The sequence below is a fragment of the Mauremys reevesii genome, linkage group 5 (genome assembly GCF_016161935.1).
Source record: "Mauremys reevesii isolate NIE-2019 linkage group 5, ASM1616193v1, whole genome shotgun sequence".
NCBI classification, from domain to species: Eukaryota; Metazoa; Chordata; order Testudines; family Geoemydidae; genus Mauremys; species Mauremys reevesii.
The window spans coordinates 19,715,339-19,740,274 of record NC_052627.1 but is presented as its reverse complement, the minus strand read 5'-3'; the positions used below and the strand labels follow the sequence as shown (position 1 = coordinate 19,740,274).

The 24,936-nt window shown below is 40.7% G+C and overlaps 1 protein-coding gene across 2 annotated transcripts in view; it reads right to left on the bottom strand.

Annotated features, from left to right (window-relative positions):
- Positions 1-24,936, bottom strand: part of ARHGAP24 (Rho GTPase activating protein 24) — a 431,989-nt gene that overhangs the window by 387,550 nt on the left and 19,503 nt on the right. The window contains exons 1-3 of one of the 2 annotated variants that reach the window (XM_039539651.1): positions 9,547-9,797; positions 8,954-9,070; positions 844-923 (exon numbers count right to left, since the gene is read on the bottom strand). The gene's annotated coding sequence lies outside the window, so the exon portion shown is untranslated. Of the gene's footprint in view, positions 1-843; positions 924-8,953; positions 9,798-24,936 lie in introns of those variants that run through there. The other variant, XM_039539650.1, reaches the window with a different exon arrangement.

Genomic DNA, 24,936 nt, shown 5'->3' with positions numbered 1-24,936 from the left:
GAGAATAGCAGGGCTAAGGACACAGACTTCAAACAAATCTTGCATTTATATCATTGTCTGTACGCATTGTGGCATCATTCTTCCTAGACTTTCATGGATATCCTGGACCTAATTTAATCCTGGTGTAATTCTATAGATTTCCATCTCACTGTTTGCTAATTTTGTCATTTGTTCCATCAAGAGAGAAGCAATGCTCACCACCTTTCTGGGCTGAGTCCATAGAGAAAATAAGCACTATGTTAAACACAAATGGACAAAAATTTTCAAAGCACTTAAATGACTTTCAATGGGTCTTAAGCCTAAATCCCATTTTCAAAAGCTGTTACATCACTTAGATGCTTTTGAGCATTTTGTGCTAATATCTTTCCTCATGAAAGCAAATCTTGTGTAGAGATTAAGAACCTACTATGAACAAAAGCAGGAGGCCTCAAAATAATGACAATGTAAGACAGTGACTAGATTTATAAGTTTTATAAGATCACAATCTTAAAAATAATATGCTGGAATGAGGTGGCAATCTCAGAAAACTCAGTGTGGCTACCCTAAAGAATGCCCTAAAATTTAACTGGATGATGGGATACAGTTTGATAGGCTGAAATCACTTGATTCTGCAAAAATGAGAGTGCCTTCAAGATCTCATTGACTTCAGTGAAGTCAAAGGATTACATCTTCAAAAATCATACACATGATATAGATTGTAGCAAGAAAATGTGTTAATATGTGAGTTGTGTGTTCAACTCTTGAAGCTATATATGAAGTTTCAATTAAATCAAAATACATATTTTGGAACGTTTTTAAAATGGTCAAAACAACTACAAAAAGCACAGAGAGATAATGACTTACCGCAGGATATAAATAGACTAAATAGATGTCTCAAGCATTTCACCAATATGAAAGTCCTCTTCTACACACTGAAACCATTTCTGAAACAATAAAAAAATCTTGTGGTCAGTGAACTGAAAAACCAATAGAAAGTCAACTTGCTAAAACACTAAGCTTGAAAATCCAAGATTTGCAGCGGAAAAAGCCAACTCAGCTACATGTGTATGTTTGGGAGGATTAAAGGCAAGTTGTCAGAGCACTGTACATGGATTTAGCTAGATCAATCCCATTAACATTCACCCTTTGTTTCAGAAAGTACAACCAAGGGTATCATACAATGCCCGACATTCAAAATACAGCACTAAAGTGCTGCAATAAGGTCAAGAGGCTTACTAAGAACAACTAAATGTCCACAAACTATATTTCAAGATTTTTGTGATTCTTGATTACACTCTGTGTTAGACCCCTCATGGTCTAACTTACACCAATAACACTGAGGAAACTAAGCTGTCACTGTCTCTCCACCTTCAGTTCACTTGCTGTGCTCAGGCATTTCAAGGGATCCCAACAATGCATGATCAGATATCATCAACGGTACCTTTCTAGGTGTAGAATGGTGAATTGAAGATGAGGTTTTTTTCCCTCTGAGATGTCATGCATTAAAACACATCTGATCCTTTTAGACAGTTCTGGGGCTCATCCATACTACAAATAAAGCCCTATCAGAGGACCTGGTGGTGGTAATTTTGTAACAGAACCACAACTGTATTCCTTAACCAACCTAAAGAACAGGTTTGGGCAGTTATGGAACTGGAAAAGGGCTTTTCTACACAACAAAATATGGTGTCAGGCTCTCCTGATATAGCTGCATTTGTAGTGTAGATAGGGCCAAAGTATTTTCAATATAAGCTTATATTTATGATGTGGGTAGCCCTACTATACAAGTATTAAATTGCACTTTACCTGCTCTCTGACCACTAATTAGGCTGACTAGATAGCAAGTGTGAAAAATCAGGATGGGGCATGGGGTGTAATTAGGCACCTAAATAAGACAAAGCCCCAAATATCGTGATTGTCCCTATAAAATCAGGACATCTGGTCACCCTAGCACTAATCTTTCAGAATTTATTACAGCATTCCAAACACCTATATTTTGTTTGTTTTAACTCAACCTTTTAAAGAAATGTTTGACTCTTCTTTCTGAATGACAGCATTGCATCCCTACAAATACTCTGGTCAGAGGTGCAGGATGAGCAATATTCACTCCTGCATGCTGATAGATTTAAGGTCTGTTGTCTCATGACACTGCATAGGATGTAATGGGAGCCTTATACTCCTGGAGAGGGGAGGATTCCTAGCATTCCAATGAGAGACAGCACTAAATGCTTGCCCTTAGTAGGTCCCAAAATACCGGGCATTAGAGCTTCATAATTTTTGCATCTAGAAAAGTCGTTTAAATTCATTAGTTTCTTTTTTTCTTTCTTGCTCTGCTGTCTGTACTGTTGGACTCCTGGAATCTAAAGCAAATGGCCTTACACAGGGCCGGCTCCAGACCCCAGCGCGCGCTTGGGGCGGCATTTTGCCGGCAGGGCGGCAGGCGGCTCCGCAGGCATGTCTGCAAGAGGTCCCCCGGAGCTGTGGGACCGGCGACCGGCAGCGCGCCCCCTGTGGCGTGCCGCCCTGCTTGGGGCGGCCAAATTCCTAGAGCCGCCCCTGGCCTTACAGGTGGAGGGATGCAATAAATAATCCTTAAAAGCAATCTAACACACTTCTAAAATAGTTTACACACACACACACACACACACACAGTACAAATTACTTGATGGCGAGGTATGGTATAAATGCTTTATGGGCTTTCTTTTGAGACAGCCTTTATTACTAACTTGTGGATGCCATTCCAAATCCATGCCTACAAAACTATTATATTACATCATTATTTCATACATTCGTATCCTATATATGGAATGAACTAAGTAGGTCTTCAAGTACTAAATACAAAGGTATTCCAAGTGCTGTTGAAGCACATCACAACTGGGGTTTAATAGACTTGTTTAAATTCTCACTGGTTTTCATCATATACTAACCAGTGAGTAACGTAACATCCAGTCTAGTTATATAGATAATGTTATAAAGCCCAGAATTCCTTTAGGGGTTAGAACAGGAAATTTATTATTTTAAGTTTCTGCAAAAAGATCAGCATTCCTGAGCCTCTTCCCCAGCAATGGAGGTTCAGCTGTTTCCCTCCATCTGAATGAACATCCACATAGTCTTCTCAGACTAGAAGGCGAAGATTAGATCCTGCTTGACAGAACATCAGACGCTATGATTTGAGTTTACTCCATAAAGTTCAGGATCCTAATCAATACATAGCCAGTCTAAGTTGGCCAGCTTTGTGCCCAAACAAACAAACAAATTACCTGGTCTTTCTTCTTTTTTTTTTTTTTAAGCTCGAGAAGAGAGTAAACACAGGTCACAAAATCATAATCTCTCTGACAGCATATATTATTTTGCTTTTTGCTCTTTTTTTTTAGTTTGAGAGAGGGGCAATGCCATAATCCTTTGCCTCTCATTTGAAGAAGAGATAGTCCTATCAGTCAGGTCAGTGACCAGTTACTTGTCAGCATGCACAGGCAGCTGAAACAGTGGGGAGGTTTTACAGCATGCACCCATCATCATGTTGTGGGGTGGTGTGGTGTGGGGTGGTGTGGTTTTTTCTTTAAAAAAAGCATGAAAAATGATGCATGGGAGGGGCAAAGGCCAGAGGATGGCATTGCCTGTCTGTCATCAAGGTATTGTGAAGTGATCTTACTCCCAATAAGTCCAAGGAGAGCAACAGAAGGACCCTCATGATTTATAATATTTAGCTGTTACTTTTTTAATCCTTCCATATGAAAGTGTGTTACAGAGTAGAGTTAATAATCTCCATTTTACAGATGACGAAACTGAAGTACAGAGGCCAAATGATTTGGTTATGCTAAGCCATTGGTACAGCTGACAATAGAACCCTGGTCTCCTGATACCCAGTGCAGTGCCCTAGCCATTGGACAATGCTACCTTATATTTGCAAGGAGTTAACTGGAGAGTTGGAGAGGGAAATATTTACTGTGTCTTCTAACAGCACACAGCAACAGCACCTGTCCCTGTCACACAACAAAAAAAAAAAAAAAAAAAACACATTTTATTTTCTTTTTTTATCTTATTGATAAAAAATAAATAAAAGCAAATGATGCAGGCAGAGAGGCTATGCTGCACAGGACCCAGTGAGTGGACAGAACATGAGTCAACCTCTTGATGTCATTGCTCAGAGATTTTGCACAGGTGAGCTAGCAGCATTTTTTTTCTTCAAATAGTAAAAATGAATTAATTATTTTAAAACAGGAAAACTAGAAAAAAACAGAAAAGAAATGGGGCAAAACTATGATGTATGAATGAAGATATGCTGGGAAGCTGCAAAGTTTGGATCTGGATTTTGTTCCATTTGTGTGTTCATGAGTCATTCAGAGGAGTTCTGTCTTATTCTGCAATATGGATATGGATCTGCTTTTCCTCAAATCAAACACTCCTGAAGTGGATGGGTGGTCTGGGGGTGGGGTCTGGGGTTATCTTATAAAAAAAAAATGCAAAATTTTTTACTTAGCCTTTACTGGATAAATCAGTCATTCTGGGTTGGGACACCTTTAAAAAAAAAAAAAAAAAAAAAAGAATTAACTTGTGTGAAAAATTTTGAATTTTAAGAGGATGAGAGTGACCAAGAACCAAAGATTTCTACATTATTACTGTCATGTTGTCAGCTGACCATGATTAGTAGGACCAGGACAGGACAGGACCTGGTGGGAGGATGGGGCATGGGCAGCACTGGCTGAGGATCTGTGATACATACCACTGACAATCTGATTAAAATAAATTAATTAAAAATTAATTAAAATTCTTTATATAATATATATAGATAAGTCAATACAAAAATATATATAGTAACATTAAACAAAAAATAAATGAAAAAATGATGGAAGTCAAATTTAACTAAAAACAGGAAATACAAGTAATTAAGGGGATCATTTACAGAAAGAGGAATAGTATACAAAGTTCGACTGACAGTGTTTAATATTCTTTTGAAGGTAAGATAAAAATGCCCACACAACTGCTTTACCTACAAGCCAGATTCTGCTTTCAGTTAAATTAGCATAAACCTGAGTAAGTCCCATAGCTTGGTGTCAGTGGTAGCCATGTTAGTCTGTACCAGAAAAACAAACAAACAAACAAAAAATGAGGAGTCCTTGGGGCACCTTAGAGACTAACAAATTTATTTGGGCATAAGCTTTTGTGGGCTAGAACCCACTTCATCAGATGTATGAAGTAAAAAATAGAGGAGCAGGTATAAATACATGAAATGATGGGGCTGCCTTACCAAGTGTTAGATCAGTCTAACGAGATATCAATTAACAGCAGGGTACCAAGGGAGGAAAAATAATTTTTGAAGTGGTAAGAGAGTGGGCCATTACAGACAGTTGACAAGAAGGCGTGATAGTTTAGAACTGGGCTAAGAAAAGACCTTGAGAACAAACAGCATGCTTTGGCAGGGGATTGGACTAGATAACTTAATAGGTCCTTTCTATCTACTGTATTTAGATATCTATTTTAAGTTTTTCCTAGCTCTCATCATTGTAGTATATAGGCACGTCCCAACCACACAACATTTGCAGGATGAGTTCCTTAGTGGATTTCCTTGTTATTCTACCTTCCCCAGATAAGAAGTCTCTGCTTGGCCTTTTCAGATAATCATCGTGCCAGGTACAATGGAAATGCTGCATCTTTTCATCTCTTATTAGAAGAGAAATTTCTCCTTTGTTCACACCTTTTAAAGTTTCTCACCACTGAAACTGGCAACTGTGCCAAAAACCATAGTCCATATGCCAGCAAAACAATTGTTGATAGCAGTGGGAGCTTTGCTTGAGCATGGATGAGTAAGGATTGCAGGACGTGGTCCTGTATTTAGATCTGTAAAGGTTTTTGGGACACACGTGAAGTAAAAGATGCTATACAAACTAATCCTGCAGTTTGTGCAGCCCTACTGACTTTAATGGGGCTTCAAGAAAGAAGAATGGTTCAATGTTTAGGGCAGTAGCCTGGAGTCAGGAAACAATTCCCTGTCCCCTCCACTACACACTACCTGTCTAACCTTGGTCTAGTCACTTAGGGCCAGATTTTTCAATGGCATTTAGATATTTTAAGATGCAGATAGGTGCCTAGTGGGATTTTCAAAAACATCTGTCTGTATCTTTAGTTGCCTAAATACCTTTAAAAATCTAGCTCATGGAGAACTGAGGCTCAGTTCCCCATTTGTAAATTGGGATAAATACCACCCACATCTAAAGCATTTTTCATCAACAGATCTCAAAATACTTTGCAAAGGAAGTCACTGTCATGCCCGTTTTACAGATGGAGAAACTGAGGGGCAGTGACTCAACCAAACTCATTCAGCTGACCAGTGAGTGGCAGACACAGGAATTGAACTCAAGTTTCCTGACTTCCAGCCAGTGTCCCATTCACTAAACCACACTGCTTCTTCTTGCCTCAAATAAATAGCTTTTCCCTGATGCAGGAGTGTTGAGGACAAATGCATTAAAGATTGTGAGGAGCTCAGACACTTGAGTGAAGGATACCATTTAAGTGCCCAAAATAGATGAATGGGACTCTATGCAGGGGAACATCACTTTGCTTGCATAGCTAACTACAGGATTGGAACCCCAAATTCTATTATACTACATTGCCAAGGACTTTCTTTACTAGGACTCAATTAAACCATCTTACACATATTCAAGCAATGTTTGTTATGTAAATCAATACTGACCTCTCTACTCATCTTCTCATCTTCCAAAAATATAGTTATTCTCAAAGAGAACAGTTTTATACTTAGCAGTAGTGACTTATGTGAGCAGGAAAGCAGCCTGATATATTGGTGATAAATGTGCAATAGGCAGAGAGGAATACAGTATTATTTTCAATTTACAGTAATAAAGATAGCTGCAAACATTTTCCTGTCTTTTAATAAATACAATTTGTTTGACTCTCTCCATGATCAAGGACATGGAACCAAACTCAGTCAGTAACTTTTTTACATATTCATATTTCAACTCCAAAATTATTTGGTTTGTTAAACAGTTTGCATTGTTTGAAAGAAAAGTTTTATTTCATAATAATTAAATAATAATAATCTGTATTTCTGGAAACAAATGCATCCAAAATCTGAATTAGTTTTTTGAACATGTGTGCGGGGGAAGATGAAAAGTAAACAGGTTTGTACTAGAGTAATTTAAGCCTCCAGCCCAGTACCCATTTCTTGTACCCAGTAAATGCTATTTCTCTATAAGCATAACTTTGGAGCTCAGACTTGTTCCTAGTTATCTCCGAAGCAACATTATTTTAAAAAGTGTGTGCGTGTGTGTCTATGTATTTTATATATTGGACTTTTGGCTAGAAGTAAGACTGCTGCAGTTGTATAACAGCTGTGCAATACAATCTTGCCTTTTTAATGCGAAGGATTGTTTAGTGCACTACTTCTTGGGAGAGAAATGGCCCAAATTCTGCTATCTGCAACACACATCCAATCCTACTGAAATCTATGTCAACTTGTCAGTCAATGGGAGGAAGTCAATGATATTAATGGGGTTGCCTAGAGTAGAAGCCCACCTTTACTTTTTAAATAGAGCATCACAGGAGTAAAATATTTCCTTGCTTAGTATTATTAATGGAGAGGGATTGTGGAGAGATCTGATTTTTTTTTTCCCCTGTAGAGTTCCAGGAATAAATTGCCACATGACTACAGGGTGTAATTTCATCACCAATACCCTCACTGGAATACTCTCACACATGCAGAAATACTGGGCCAAATTCTATTCCTTTTTACACTGGTGCGCAGCATCATTCTAGAATCTTGTGTTACTGAAACTCATTGCCTTTTTTTTCTTCAAGAAGATTTAAGCACAAATAGATCAAAGCATTCTGGGGTGAATGATTTGTTTATTCTCTATTATGTGAGTTTTGCAGGAGCTCTCAGGAAGTTATTTAGAATGTGAAAGTAATTATACATCTGGATGATCTGACAGCTTCTCAAGCTAAAATGAAAGTTCCATAAATATTCAGGTCATGTCACTGGCTTAGTATGAAAGGCTTACGTGATTGATGCTTTTTGAATTATTTTTGACTATAAAACACTATTTAAGGACATTCCCTCTTTCTGTGGGGCTAGATAGATTTATTATAGGGGTTAAGAAATAGCATTCCCAGCATGTACAATCTTGACATTTGTTCTTGGCAGTCATAAACACAACACAGTGACATCTTGCTAATATAGTAAAATGACTCTGCTCATTTAGCAGAGACTTTCTTCAAGAGGGGAAAAGAGCACAACATACAGTTGTCAGGGAGGTAATTAACCATATCTAGATACTTATATGGACCTCATCACTGTAGTATCTAAGCGCCTCACAAACATTCATTTATTTAGCCGCAATACCCCTATGATATAGTGAAGTATAGTTCTCCCCATATTACAAATGGGATGCAGATGCTGAGAGACCCTAAGGCCCAGACCCTCACAGGAATTTAGGTGCACAACTCCAGTTGACTTCAATGGGAGATAGGCACCAAAATACTTTTGATGATCTGGGCCCAAGTGACTTGCTCAAGGTCGCTAAGGAAGTCTGTGTCAGAGCTGGGAATAGAATCCAGGTCTCCTAAGTCCCAGTCCAGTCCTTTTAAACAAAAGCCATCTTTCCTCCAATGTGTGCTTATTTAGATTATTTGAGAGAACACAGCTGGGAGGGTTGAGCACATGTGTTGTGGGGGTTTTTGGTCCCCCTCCTTTTTTAAGAAAACCAGCCATCAAGCTCCCATTGTCATCAAAATCTGTCAGACTTCAGTAATCAAAACTTGAATTGAAGGTTCCAAAAAGATACCAATTTAGTTGGTAATTCTCTGTGATACCACTTTAATGTTCAATTGAGAAAGAAGTTTCAGACATGGGTTAAGTTCAGACATAATTGTTTTAAAATTGGAATACACATTTCTTAAGCATCAATTTACCATAGTCTCTTGATTATAAACTGACCCCCTTCCAAGAATTACAACTAACCTGTAATGTGGCAAGTCCATCTTGAGCTGCATGAAGTTACAAGGCTGCTGTCTCTTTCATCAAATAAGATATGTCTTTAGCTGTGGATTAAGCAGCTCTCAGCTTGTGTAAAAGGACCTATAATACAGGAAGTGAGGAAGTCTAGAACTAGAAGGGGAATTACCACTCAGGAACTACAGACTAGGTATCTTCTACCTTTGTAGCAAACGTTTTCCAGTCAGTGTTTATTATTCAGATTTCTTCTTCCATTCTTCATAACATTACAGCAGAGAGGGGGTGCATGAAGGGAACCCTCCTCCCTCCTGAGTCGAAGTGGGACTCAGCTGTCCCTACAGTATATGATGGCTGACAGCTATTGTGATCACACACAACATTAAACTGACAGGCTCTATCAAAGACAATCAGAATCTAAGAACTTCATCAGACAGATGACAACATTTGCAATGTCAGCATAATGCAGCCCAAAGCAGACGACTGAAATAATTACAGTATTGTTGCTTATCTTGCAGTCTGCTTTTTTTTTTTAAACCCTCTTTCGTTAAGACAATTACATTTTATCTTTTAGGTGCATAAGATTCTTTTAAACTATTCACCTACTGGATCTTGAACTGTTCCGTAGACATCAGTTTAATAATAATCCGCACTTTTAGGTTTAATACGCAGCTCAGCTTCTTGAGTTAACTGTCCCATCCATTGCACAAGCTGTGCTTTAATGTGTCCAAGACATTCTATCATTTTGCCATTGCAGATAATTTGTCAGTTCTGTCTCTTTTGTGAAAGATATCAATTGTCATAGCATCCATTCCTGCGGAGGCTCTGGTTCTTCTCGCTACTCCTTGTCAAGCTGTATCAACAACAGAGATCTCAGTTTAGCAGACAGTCAGTGGGGAAAGACTGTCAACAGTTCCATCATGATATAAGTCATCCCCAGACACTAACTCTTATTTAAATATAGGGATAAGCAAGCCCAGAGGATTTGGGTTCAGTTTCTCTGGTGCTACACTCAGTTCAGTGAATCTGAATCTGACCTTGTGTCCACTTGATGCAAGTGCCCTGGGAATGGGGTCCTGGGTACAGCTTCCTAACTATGAAGCTGTGTCCCTGGATCGTTTGTGCTGATGAAGAGCCCAGCAGAGGGACCAATGGGAGGCAGCTTGTACTTCCCAATCTTAGTGCTTTCAGGGGCCAGTTTGGTCCTAGGCATAAATTATCGTAACCCTGAGTTCTGCTGTAAATTGGGTTAAGGATGCCATAGCCCCAAAGGTCCTTGCAGTAGCTGAGGTATAAGAATGCCCTGCTCACAGCAACTCCTACCATAGCCCACCTGGCATACAGAGCCAGCCTTCATGATGGGCCCATGGCACCATGATCGGGGGGAGCACTGTGGTCAAGACATTGCAGAAGGACCATGCCCACCTGGGAGGTGGGAGAAGGGACAAAGTGGGCTGCAGGGCAGAAGCCAGGGGCTCACATGCATTCCCTCTCCACCCTCTCAGCAGCACGACACCTGCTGCGCCACTGCTGCTCCACCTGCTGCTACTCTGCCTGCTGAGCAGCCACCCGCTGCTTGGGGAGCAGCACATAAATGGCACCAAAGAATGTTTGCCCAGGATGCTGTTTTCCCTAAAGGCGGCCCTGCTGGCACAGTCATCGATTCCTGTTAAGGCAGCCTCCTGAACTGGGAACATTCCCTACAGGACCCTTCTGGCTGATTTGTAGTTCCAAAATTTCAGTTCTGTTTCTCCTCAGACATGCCCCTCGTGGCAAATCATGAACTGTAGCTTATAGAGCTTGGTGAGAAACCCCCAAAGTGCACAAGTCCTGAAAGTTCTGAAAGCTTCTTGTTCCATGTGTTGTTGAAATAGGCTGATTTTACTTGTTTGTTTTGATGCCGAACGCTTTCATTTTTGAAAGCTTTTAGTTTTGAAAAAAAAATGTGACTAAGTTGACAATGCAAAGGCAAACAAAAACCACTAGCCAACGGAGCTAACATTCTGTTTACAGTTTTCATCATGAATACTGGGAAAACAGAATATGTTGAAAAGTCTTATTCATTGTGAAAATTTCCATAAAAAGCTATTTTTACAATAAAAAAGTATTCTACTGCAAGAATTTTTTGCTGGCTCTAAAAGCAGGTGCTGTGGACAGTCATGCATTCCTCGCAAAAATAATGCTTCTAGGAAACCCTATTCAAGCAAATACCACAGGCTTGGGGACACCCCAAAACCTATTACTAACCCATGCCCAAATATTCAGCTACACCTTTGAAGAGTAGCATGCATAGACTAGAAAGTGTCGTTGGAGTGATGACAAAAAGTTTGTTCATAAGGTCATACAAAAATGTTGAAGACATCTTGCTGGAATGGGCATTACCTTGTGTTATTTACAATATGCTAATTTTAAAAACAAGTGTTTCATCTTACATCCTGGACACATTTCATGGAATCATAGAATATCAGGATTGGAAGGAACCTCAGGAGGTCATCTAGTCCAACCCCCTGCTCAAAGCAGGACCAATCCCCAGCTAAATCATCCCAGCCAGGGCTTTGTCAAGCCGGGCCTTAAAAACCTTTAAGGAAGGAGATTCCACCACCTCCCTAGGTAACCCATTCCAGTGTTTCACCACCCTCCTAATGAAAAAGTTTTCCCTAATATCCAACCTAATCCTCCCCCACTGAAACTTGAGACCATTACTCCTTGTTCTGTCATCTGATAGCACTGAGAACAGTCTATATCCATCCTCTTTGGAATCCCCTTTCAGGTAGTTGAAAGCAGCTATCAAATCCCCCCTCATTCTTCTTTTCTGCAGACTAAATAATCCCAGTACCTTTATCAATCTTTTAAAAATATATATACAATTAAATAAGCAGGTTCCCTCAATTATTCCCAAAATACAGCATGCTAATAGCAGCAAAAATTTAAATTAAACCTGTCTATGTTTCATTTTCTCTGTTATGTTGTCCACTTAGTTACTAGAAATCTTCATTGCTGCTAAGCAATTTGAGTAATATTTTTTGTCATCAGGGAGCTTATCTTCCTTGCCATTCACTCTACGTCCTAGAGGCTCTCAGAATTGCAGGTTGAAATCATCATCTCCAGTGACCATTTTTACTTTTCACTTTCTTAATGAAAAAACTTTTAAACAAAATAGGATATTGATTTCATTTTGAGGCACTATTTATTCTTTAGGTTTATAGCAAATGAGAAATTATCCCACTATAATTATTCCCATCTCTTCTCTATAAATGTTTTAAGCACAGTTAATGGAATCAAATCTTAAGAATTTTAGAAAACACTGATGCAATTTAATCATAGTGTATGTCAATATTGGTCATTAATAAATAAGCCTTTATTATTACAAGTGACAACTTGTAGGACAAATATCAATGTTTGTCCTACAAGTGTTTGAAAATATCTAAGAATTAAGAATATAGCCATTTCATTTTTTAATAGAGGTTTTATCTATGTGGTACAAATTGTGATTGACTTAACGTTTTGTAATTTATTCCTCCCCCCCCTTTTTAAGGAGAAAATATACAAGAGTTTCTTAAATATTGTTATGCTTAAATTAGTCTTACAGTGATAGCTATTTTATTAACTCTCTAGCTGATCATGAGTAATCCAGTAACTATTAGGAGTCTTATGCTTGCTAGTTGAACAATCACATCAATGGATTATGCAGGAAAATGAAAAACTGACACTGTTCTCCCTTAAAGGCCTATACTTTTTTTTTTTTTTTTTTTTTTTTTAAAGAGTACATAATTTCTAAAGTTTGCTGTTCTTTTACTTCTATCACCTGTACTTTGCTGCCTTTGTCATGGCAGCATACAAGACCTTTTACTTCTTGTTTTGCCTTTAAAGAGAAAAACGTGCAGGCAAAATTGAGTGCTTAGAGATCAAAGAAATTTAAATCACTGCTCTAATTGCACATGCCTACAACGTCATGCCAAATAGGATGCTCAGTTAAGATCTGGCTGAAGTGTTGCCCCCGCACGACTTATCCCAAATGGTGGGTCCCAACACAGGAGTGGGTCACGGGAAGGTTCTAGATGGAGCGCCACTTTCAGGGCTGGATTAACCCATCACTAGGTACTGATGTAGGCAAACAAAGGAGTGGGAAGGAGTCTTGGAGACCAAGCCCACCCTACACTCACCCTGCAGCAATAGCTCCTTTCCTGTGAGGCTAGGTCCAGCTCCTCTCTCTGGCCAACCCTAAGCAGCACTGTGATCCCATGCACCAGGCTGCAACACCTGGAGCAGGGAGCCAGGCCCAACCCCTCTCCCCCCGGGACAGGAGTCACGACTGTGGGATAACGTGGAGCAGACTCGCTCTCCAACACTCCCTCTGGGCACTCTGCACCTGGCCAGAATTAGGGTTGTGGTGCTGGGTATGAATATAAAATGGTGGGTTGCAAAAAAGAGGACAAAATGCAGTTGGTGGGATGCCTTAGTACGGAGTTTGGGAACCACTGCCATAACACACAAAATACAAATTGCTTATATTTTACCTATGTGTCAATGCAGCTTTCAACTAAATAGATACATTAAGGATACAGAACTATCATAATACAGCTCACGATCGCCAAATACCTTTGCCTCCCTGTTTCATAGCGCATAGTTACCCAAGGCACATAACTGAGTACATGGTGTGACAGACCCAGACCAGTGGGGTACAGGAGTCTGGTAGAGGGCAAATAGACTGATCACTGGATGAGCAGTTTTCTGTTCCCTGAGTGACCAGAGCAGGGGCTGCACTAGAGTAATCAGGAACCTGCTAGAACCAATTAAGGCAGACAGGCTGATTAGATCACCTGCAGCCAATCAAGGCAGGCTAATCAGGGCACCTGGGTTTAAAAAGGAGCTCATTCCAGTCAGGCGGGGAGGAGCCAGAGGAGAGGAAGTGTGTGTGAGGAGCTGGGAGCAATAGGCACAAGGAGCTGAGAGTGAGAGGGTGTGCTGCTGGAGGACTAAGGAGTACAAGCGTTATCAGACACCAGGAAGAAGGTCCTGTGGTGAGGATAAAGAAGGTGTTTGGAGGAGGCCATGGGGAAGTAACCCAGGGAGTTGTAGCTGTCATGCAGCTGTTACTGGAGGCACTCTAGACAGCTGCAATCCACAGGGCCCTGGGCTGGAACCCGGAGTAGAGGGTGGGCCCGGGTTCCCCCCAAACCTCCCAACTCCTGATCAGACACAGGAGGAGTTGATCCAGACTGTGGGGAAGATCACTGAGGTGAGCAAATCTGCCAATAAGCACAGGACCCACCAAGGTAGAGGAGGAACTTTGTCACAATGGGTAAACATATAGAATCCTAGAAATGTAGGTCTGGATGGGCTCTCATGAAGTCATCTTGTCCAGTCTCCTATACTCAGGCAGGACAAGTATACCTAGACCATCCCTGATAGATGTTTAACCCATTCATAAAAACCTCCAGTAATGGGAATTCCACAACCTCCCTTGGTAATCTATTCCAGCACTTAACTATCATTATAGTTCAGAAGTTTTTCCTCATATCTAACCTAAATCTCCCTTCCTGCAGATTCCCTCAGTGATTACTACTTTTCCTACTTTCAGTGGACATGGAGAACAACTGATATGAATCCTCTTTATAAGTAGGAATAGGCAAGAAGAAAAATCTTGGACTGAAATGCTTATGAACTGAGGGAAAGTTTGGAGCCTGCAATCCCTGCAAGCTGCATGGGCGCTTTTTCAAGACATCATAATAAAGGCCCAACTTAAATGCATACCCCAAATTAAAAAACACAGTTAAAGAACTAAAAAAGAGCCACCGTGGCTTAACAAGCATGTAAAAGAAGCAGTCAGAGATAAAAAGGCATCTTCTAAAAAGTGGAAGTCAAATCCTAGTGAGGTAAATAGAAAGGTGCATAAACACTGCCAAATTAAGTGTAAAAAAACTCTCAAAAGGTAATAAAATGTTTTTTAAGTACATCAGAAACAGGAAGCCTGCTAAACAACCAGTGGGGCCCCTCGATGATCGAGATACAAAAGGAGCGCTTAAAGACGATAAAGCCATTGCAGGGAAACTACATGGATTCTTTGCTTCAGCCTCCATGGCTGAGGATGTTAGGGAGATTCCCAAACCTGAGCCGGCTTTTGTAGGTGACAAATCTGAGGAACTGTCACAGAATGAGGTGTCACTAGAGGAGGTTTTGGAATTAATTGATAAACTTAACATTAACAAGTCATTGGGACCGGATGGCATTCACCCAAGCGTTCTGAAAGAACTCAAATGTGAAGTTGTGGAACTATTAACGAGGGTTTGTAACCTGTCCATTAAATTGGCCTCTATACCCAGTGACTGGAAGATAGCTAATGTAACGCCAATATTTAAAAAGGGCTCTAGAGGTGATCCCGGCAATTACAGACTGGTAAGTCTAACGTTGGTACCGGACAAATTAATCGAAACAATAGTAAAGAATAAAATTGTCAGACACACAGAAGAACATAAATTGTTGGGCAAAAGTCAACATGGCTTCTGTAAAGGGAAATCATGTCTTACTAATCTATTAGAGTTCCTTGAAGGGGGTCAACACACATGTGGACAAGGGGGATCCAGTGGACATAGTGTACTTAGATTTCCAGAAAGCCTTTGACAAGGTCCCTCACCAAAGGCTATTATGTAAATTAAGTTGTCATGGGATAAGAGGGAAGATCCTTTCCAGGATTGAGAACTGGTTAAAAGACAGGGAACAAAGGGTAGGAATTAATGGTAAATTCTCAGAATGGAGAGGGGTAACTAGTGGTGTTCCCCAAGGGTCAGTCCTAGGACCAAACCTATTCAACTTACTCATAAATGATCTGGAGAAAGAGGTAAAAAGTGAGGTGGCAAAGTTTGCAGATGATACTAAACTGCTCAAGATAGTCAAGACCAAAGCACACTGTGAAGAACTTCAAAAATATCTCATAAAACTAAGTGATTGGGCAACAAAATGGGAAATGAAATATAATGTGGATAAATGTAAAGTAATGCACATTGGAAAAAATAACCCCAACTATACATACAATCTGATGGGGGCTGATTTAGCTACAACAAATCAGGAAAAAGATCTTGGAGTCATCGTGGATAGTTCTCTGAAGATGTCCACACAGTGTGCAGAGGTGGTCAAAAAAGCAAACAGGATGTTAGGAATCATTAAAAAGGGAATATAGAATAAGAAGGAGAATATATTATTGAACTTATATAAAGCCATGGTACTCCCACATCTTGAATACTGCATATAGATGTGGTCTCCTCAACTCAAAAAAGATATACTGGCACTAGAAAAGGTTCAGAGAAGGGCAACTAAAATGATTAGGGGTTTGAAACAGGTCCCATATGAGGAGAGACAGGGCCAGCTCTAGCTTTTTTGTCGCGCCAAGCAAAAAAAAAACCAAAAACCAAAACAAAAAAAACCCCTCCTACGGCCTGCTGGACTGCCTAAGGGAAATAAATAAACAAACAAATAAAAGGCAGCCGCAGGGAGCGTGTGGACGGCGGTCAAGGCGGCTCGCAGGGGGGTGAAGGGCAGTGTTGCAGCCCGCTCGCAGCCAGGCAAGAGGAGCTCCCTCCTCCGGCCTAGGGGTGCTTCTCCTGGTCGGGCAGGCGGAGCCCCCAGGGGCTGCAGGATGTTCTGGCTCAGCCACTCCTTTAAAGGCGGCTCAGCCGGGCCGGGCTCAGAGCGGCGTGGGATGTGGAAGCTGGTGCAGGCGGTGGGGAGTAGCACGTCCCGGGAAGCCCAGCAGCACGGTGAGCAGCGGGGATCGTTAGTTCCTGCCCCCCGGCAGGGCGGCCGGAATGTGCTGCCCCAAGATTGACCAGAATGCCGCCCCAGGAACATGCTTTCTCATCTGGTGTCTGGATCTGGCCCTGAGGAGAGATTAAAGAGGCTAGGACTTTTCAGCTTGGAAAAGAGGAGACTAAGGGTAGGTCCATACTTACCGCACGGGTCGACGCGGTGAGTTCGACTTCTCAGAGTTCGAACTATCGCGTCTAATCAAGATGCGATAGTTCGAACTCCCCACGCGCTCCGGTCGACTCCGGAACTCCACCACCCCGAACGGCGGAGGCGGAGTCGACCTTGGAGCTGCGGAGTTCGACCCCGCTGCGTCTGGACGGGTAAGTCAGTCGAACTAAGGTAGTTCGACTTCAGCTACGCTATTCGCGTAGCTGAAGTCACGTACCTTAGTTCGACCCGACCCCACCCCGTAGTATAGACCAGGCTTAAGGGGGGATATGATAGAGGTATATAAAATTATGAGTGATATGGAGAAAGTAGATAAGGAAAAGTTATTTACTTATTCCCATAATACAAGAACTAGGGTTCACCAAATGAAATTAATAGGCAGCAGGTTTAAAACAAATAAAAGGAAGTTCTTCTTCACACAGCGCACAGTCAACTTGTGGAACTCCTTACCTAAGGAGGTTGTGAAGGCTAGGACTATAACAGCATTTAAAAGAGAACTGGATAAATTCATGGAAGTTAAGTCCATTAATGGCTATTAGCCAGGATGGGGTAAGGAATGGTGTCCCTAGACTCTGTCTGTCACAGGGTGGAGATGGATGGCAGGAGAGAGATCACTTGATGATTACCTGTTAGGTTCACTCCCTCTGGGGCACCTGGCATTGGCCACTGTCGGTAGACAGGATACTGGGCCAAATGGACCTTTGGTCTGACCCAGTATGGCCGTTCTAATGAGCAAGATCTCAAGTTTGCTGTTTGGATCAGGTCTCTAACAACAAAGAGTGCTGAAAAATCCTGTGTTCAAAGCCTTTTTTGTATACATTTCTTTGCCCTTTCCCCAAGGATTGTTCAAGAATTAACTCAATACACAAAGTAACGCACCAAAATAAAGCAATGCCTGTTCATAAGAAAAACCCTTAGCAGGTATTCAGAGAGGAAGTGGGCAAAATTAAGGTGGTATATCAGGAATATGCCAGTAAGTGGTTTCTAGGGACTAACTTTATATAACACACAGTGAAGGGCTATAGCTGTACCAGTGTACTGCACTAACATTAGATACACACAGGACAGAGGAAGGTGAGGGATTGAGGGTCAATGAACACCAAATTTCCTTGGTGTAGGTGACTAGATGTCCTACTTTTCAGCAAGCCAACCTATTTTGACACTTATGTCTTTCTCCTCCTAGTAAGGAAGGAGGAAGTAAGGCATTTCTCTAACCCTGACGAAAGCAGGGAAAATTTACTATTATAGATCCACCCAGGAGGCTTGTATACATGCAGAGGAGACATTTAAGATGCTTCCCTATGCTTTTGCCACAGAAGTATATGCAAGATAGCATAAATTCCTTTAATTTTACTACTGAGGCCAGCAAAAGTGAATAGTATTATCATTGTGGATTTAAATTGAAGTAAATTTATTTCAAAGCATGGTGCCCGAGTCAAGTGTGTTGCTCCTGGTACAGACACATTACTGCACTCTGCCAGCGTTTATTTGAAAGATCATATATTAAAATAAATGTACTATGTGCATCTATTGAAATATGAAATTCAGATGAGTGGAACTCAGTGAATGCCTCATTACATATACAGGTGGTAGGTGTATGTATACTGCACTTTTGTATGTAATGAGGCATTCAAAATGCACACCGGCAGATTTTTAAGTTTTTTATTTCTGAAATAAGCATTATGTTTCATCAGTGTGTGGAGCTCCAGATAAATCATGCCTGCCTCTGTATTTAAGTTGCTGAAATAATCTCATAGAAAGTCATGTACTCTATGTAAGGCTACAAGTTGGTCGCCAAGGTCATGGAATCCGTTATTTTATGTGACCTCCATGACTTTAGCCCCAGGCAGCAGGGCTCTGTGATTTATTGTTAATTGCCCATGTCCAGTCTATGACTTTTACTAAAAATACCTGTAACAAAATCTTAGCATTAAATATATGTAATCACAGTATGCAATTTTAGCTATATTACTTGGAAATTCAATTTCTTCCAGCTTCAAAATAAATAAATAAATAAATAAATAAAATAACTGTTTCACATGGAGGACTACGGCCATGGCAAAACTGAGAATTAAAAGTGAATTCTGTCTTGGAGTTCTCCCACAAGCACTTAAAAGCATCTTAATTTTTTAAAATGCATTTTAATAAAAAAAATCCATTTCGGCATTTTTTGACTTGACCCCATGGAAAACAAGCTGTGGGGTTTTTGTTTGTTTGTTTAGCATTTGGCTGAGAAGTTTAAAAAAGTTTCAGCCTAAAGAGGTGGGTTTTTTGAGAATGTTAAATACCTGATATTAGAAGCATCCCTTAAAGTCTAACTATAGCATCATTTCTCATTACGCAATATCACTTCGCTTTTTACTAGTCAAGCCCACCGATGGGGGTGTGTGGACAATTGCTCAAGGGCCCGGTCGATTTAAAAGGGCCTGGGGTCCCCCTGGTCGCCACCACTGCAAGCCCTGGGCCCTTCTAAATCGCCCAGGCAGCGGGCAGGTTTCAGGGTGGTGCCAGCAGCAGTGAAGACAGAGGCAGAATCGTTACTGGATAGAGCAGGCATCAGGGAGCTGGGAAATCTGCATTCCATTCCCAGCACTGACACTAACTCCTCATTCTGCCTTAAGCAAGCCAGCTAACGGCTCACATAAAATGAGGACAATACTCAACTATGTGAAGCACATTAGATCAGTGCAGAGTATTCTATTGGGAGAAACAACAGTGGTAAGTCACTGCCAATTTACAGTAAAAACCAACATTCAACAAGCCCTAAAAACCACACCTGTGCGGATTTTAATTTTCTTGCATCAACAGCAGCGAGAGGAGATTGGTGAAAATAACTGAGCCTTCTGTTCTACTTGCAGCTACCTCTCTATCTTGGCCACACCTAGTGCGCTTTCTCAGCCTTTTATCCCCCTTCCAGCAAAGTACAAATGAGTGGAGCCAGTGCTGCGGATAATCATGCTTCCCAGCCCCTGCAGGAGACATACTGCTTCAGGTGCTCTGTGGAAGCAGAGTTCTCCAACCCACACCCAGTTCCCCTCAGGTTTGCGAAGCTTTAACAGAGCTCTACGATGTGCCGGTGTTTTGGTGTTTTTCAGGTATTTTTATGCTGAGCAGTTGGTACCATATTTCAAAATACAGCCCAGTACACCACACACCTGGTACATGGAGTAGATAGTACTTTCTGTACTACTGCACAGAAACTTGAAGACCCAGTGTTACCATCACAGAGCTATATTAGTATTAGTTTCAGAGTAGCAGCCATGTTAATCTGTATCCGCAAAAAGAACAGGAGTACTTATGGCACCTTAGAGACTAACACATTTTCTACTGTATTTTCCACTACATGAATCCGATGAAGTGGGGCTGTAGCCCACGAAATCTTATGCTCAAATAAATTTGTTAGTTTCTAAGGTGCCGCAAGTACTGCTATTAGTATTAGTGGAAGTAACTTTTCTTTCACAGCTCCTAGCAAAGGTTTGTGAATATTAGCATTTGTGTCATAGTCAGGGGAGCTGAGGACTTTTTAGCAGGAGAGAGGAGAAAATCTACAATGGTGCCATAAGTCTTGCTTTCTTTTCTGTAAATACCACTTGGAATCATAGATTATTAGGGTTGGAAGGGACCTCAAGAGATCATCTAGTCCAACCCCCTGCTCAAAGCAGGACCAATCCCCAAATCCCTAAATGGCCCCCTCAAGGATTGAACTCACATCCCTGGGTTTAGCAGGCCAATGCTCAAACCAATGAGCTATCCCTCCCCGTTTCCAGCCCCTTTCTGGGCAACAGTTTATGTTGTCTCCTACCTCATCAGCCCCAGGAGCTCTGCAAACCTGTCTCATGCAGAGCACGGCAAGGGAGAAGAGTAGAGGGTGTGAGTAGAAATAAAGTCTTGTGATTGTCAGGAAGGTACTGCTGGCAGACTAATGAGTCCTTGACTCTAGGAGAGAGAATGGCCTTCAAAGCTATCTGAACAAATCCCTGTTGCTGTTGAGGAAACCCCATTGACCACTGTTCATGTTTCTTGATTCTCCACTAATAGCTAGTGAGAAGGGGAGCTTGGTATGGAGCTGGGAGATCATCAAGATTTACTTCATCTCTGCTCCTGATTAAGTTCACAAATGAGTATCAATTACCTGCTTTCCCAGGAAGTAAAAATATCTCCTCATCTAATGTTTTTAGATGTGGTTTCAATTAAGACAATTTTCAGGAACTACATAATCCACCTCCCTTGATATAAGAGCACTGGAGAATACATTGTAGAAAAGAATCCCCTATTGGTAGTGGAATTAGATGACCTAATGGTCTTTTCCACCCTAACTTGGATTTTTTGATGACTGGCATAAATAACTATAACACAGTTCTACCGTGCCTGCAAATGTAACTGTTGTACAACAATGATGTATTTAATTTTTCTGTATGGATGACAGTTGAGAAGATGAAACTTCTACAGAATTTTAATAGAAACCCTATCTATTTATAATGCAGGTTCTTATGCCTCCTGGAAAAGGAAACTTCTAATAGGCAATGCTGGCCAAAATTATCCTGGTTTGTGCTGCAGCTTTGAAGATTTCACCTTAAAGAACTCATCAGACTTGTATCAATCAGTGTTCAGTGAACATCAAAAAGGTCAGAGGCTCTGTTTGGTTGGATGCTAGTGCACAAGCCTCTGATCAAAGACAGTTCCTCACAAGACTCTTAGTACTTCCTTGGTTCAGATCATTAGACAGTTGAGATAGCTCTTTTTGTGATGTTGCTAATTTGGTCCAAGAAAAGGAGAGACAAATTGGAAGACAGAAAAGAGACTGAGGGTGAAGGAGGGGGAAAAAAATCAAGTTTTGGGCTACAGCTTGGTCAGTTAATCTTTCATCCAAACTGGTTACCCCATCTGTATAGATCATGGTAACCATGCTTACCTTTTAACAAGAAAGAAAAGAGAGAGAGAGTAATCTATAGACCTGGAAATGAATGCCAATGGTAATAAAACACTAGAATTACCAGTCAAAATGTTTAACCTGCTGAATACATACTGTATAGTATGTGTGGGCACTCATGTCATACACAATAAAGAATCATTTTACTTTGTCAATATAATTTATAGCATTAACCAAAAGGAAGAAAATGATACAATGGAGTACATATTTTAAAGCAACTGACAACTGATAAATAGCCCCAGCCCATTATGACTCTTCATATCTAGCATTCATTAACTGCAGGGAGTTATTTTTCATTCCAGTTGACTGAATAACACATGCCACATGTGTAATGGACACAAATAATGTGGCTATGTTGCGTCATTCATTTTGCCATTTAAAATAGTAAATGTTACAAGAAGGGGCATGCCTTTTAAAAAAAAGCTCTCAGAGTCAGCTGGTACTAGGGTGACCACATGTCCCGATTTTATAGGGACAGTCCCGATTTTGGGGTCTTTTTCTTATATAGGTTCCTATTACCCCCCATCCCCTGTCCCAATTTTTCACATTTGCTGTCTGGTCACCCTAGCTGGTACTAGTTCATGTGCAGAGGATGGTTCTGTATTAACTTACACCTCCCTTCAGTTATTACTGTAGCTGAAGATAAAAACAGCAGTCTGATATCAATATTCTTAATTTCTGGTGGGGGAAGGTGATATCTTAACATATCCAGTGCAGGATAAACTGCCTAGGAATTCAAGAAGGTCCCTCAAAAATATTCAGAACCCGATTCAGGGGGCTGGTGCCTTGCACCTGCAGGTTATTTATACTGTGCCCAGAAACATGCTAGGTGAGTTACCTGCTCCAACAGGTTTACTATTTAAGGACTTGATTGTGGCTTGGACTATACATCGAGCCAGGGGACTAAGAATGCTCCTAACATTCTTGTATTAAACTGACTGCACCTTGGGTCTAAGCATGTATACTGCATAGTCACTTTACCCCATTCTCCACTCCCTGGAGCAGGAGGGCTGGGAAAGGTAAGGAATGCAGCGCCTTGACTCCACCTACTAAAGACAGCCAGCACAACATGAAGAGGTGTCAGTTTATTGCTAATATTAACCAGGAGCATATCACCTCACCCCAGCCCCGGCACGGGGAGGAAGGAGGGAAAGAACTGTGTCTCAGAAGCTTAAGTCAAGTCACAATGTCTGCTGGGGCTAAACCTGGAGTGGTGCAGGTTACACATCTCCCCTTGCACAGGGTTGCACCTAAAAGGCACAGTCACTAGTTCAAATTCAGACTTGTTTCAGAGCAAAAATTATTTTTCTTTTTGCCTGGCATCCAATAAACTGGTGTTTCTGTATCCCTCTGCTGTTCTGGCAGGTGCTAATATCTCTGTATCACAAGAAACCTATTATAACAGGCACACCTGTTGCCATTCTCTCATAGGTTTAGAGATTAATCTACACTCTGACTCTTCCTTGTTATTGGCAAGATGATACTGGGAAACTTGAACTGCCACTGCCCCTGTTCAAACTGTTCTGTAGTTAAATAAAATATATCACTTGCCAGGACGGTCAGTCCAGAAGCTTTCATAAGCATTATGTTCAGTTTATTTTTTTTTTAAGTTTAACATCACAGGGCTTTTACAAAATATTCATAAATTAAAAACAAGAGAATGTTAAAGTTATTATTGTAACATTGTTTGCAGCCCTAAAGATGAAATGTGTCAGCACTTCCATTATAACAACCTCCACTGTGCACAGGTTAATAATGGATGTAAAACTCTGCAGCTGTATGGAACAAGACACAAACTCTCAACCTTTGAGGAAATTTTACTCAATTCATATGGGTCTTTTGCACTCAAAACTTATATTCTGTTTGGAACAAAAGCAGTCTTAAAAAGGTTTTAAGAATTACAATTTTCAGGCCACTAACCAAAAAGGAAAAATACCACTAAAAATTGAAACTTTCCTACTACGTATTGCTGCTGTTCTTTTATTACTTATAGCCTTGTCTATATAAACTGTATACACCTCTACCCCGATATAACGCTGTCTTCTAGAGCCAAAAAAATCTTACCGTGTTATAGGTGAAACCGCGTTATATCGAACTTGCTTTGATCCACCGGAATGCGCAGCTGATTGCTGCTTTACCGCTTTATATCCAAATTCGTGTTATATTGGGTCATGTTATATCAGGGTAGAGATGTATATTCAAGTGTGACTACACCCCAAAATGGATTTTCCTCCATAAAATGCTTGGAATTTAATTACTGGATTCTGTCTATATTCTGTCTCAACTATTAAACATGAAGATAATTTTTGGCCATCAAAATAAATCTTACAGGACCTACTGTCTTACTGCATTCTGGTTGTTTTAGGAAAGAGACCAATCGAGTTACAGCTAACCTGAGAACACTTCATGCATAAAAGATGCAACAGTGCCAAGAGGTTGCTCAGTTGGTTTTTTTAACACTATCTAAAGTTTTTCTTGAACTCCAAGCCACTATTCAATAAGATTAACATAGGGAATCATCAGCTTCAAGGGTCAAATTCATCCCTATATAACTCCACTGATTTCAGTAAATGCAAACAGGGTTTAATTTGGCCTATTAACTTCTAATATTTCTTATATTTATGTAGAATGAAGGAGAGTATATTTCTTTACATGTGTTCCTCCAGGGCCAAATTCTGCAGTTTATTTGCATTTAAGAACATTTTGCACATAAAGACCACAGGATCAGGCCCATAGTTATTATGGGTTTACACGTGCAGAGCATTTTGTGTGTAAGTGCAAGATGAAAGGTGATGCAAAGGGAATGCAAGGGAACTTGATGCTGCATTACTGAGTATGCTGCTTCATAACAAACAAGTTGCTACTAGCAACTGTTCAGAAGTGATGAATGATTTTTGGTATCTCCATTTTTCAAAGCCCAGCTTGACAGCATAAAAAGAGCCTGTTTTTATGACAGAGCTGCACACACACACATTCTGGTTCTTTTAAGGTGTCTCAAATCAGGTACACCAAAATTACTAGTTACTTTTGACAACTTTGGTCCCAACGAATGAAGTGAGTTAGAAGTACACCTTTTCTGTGGATCATGTTC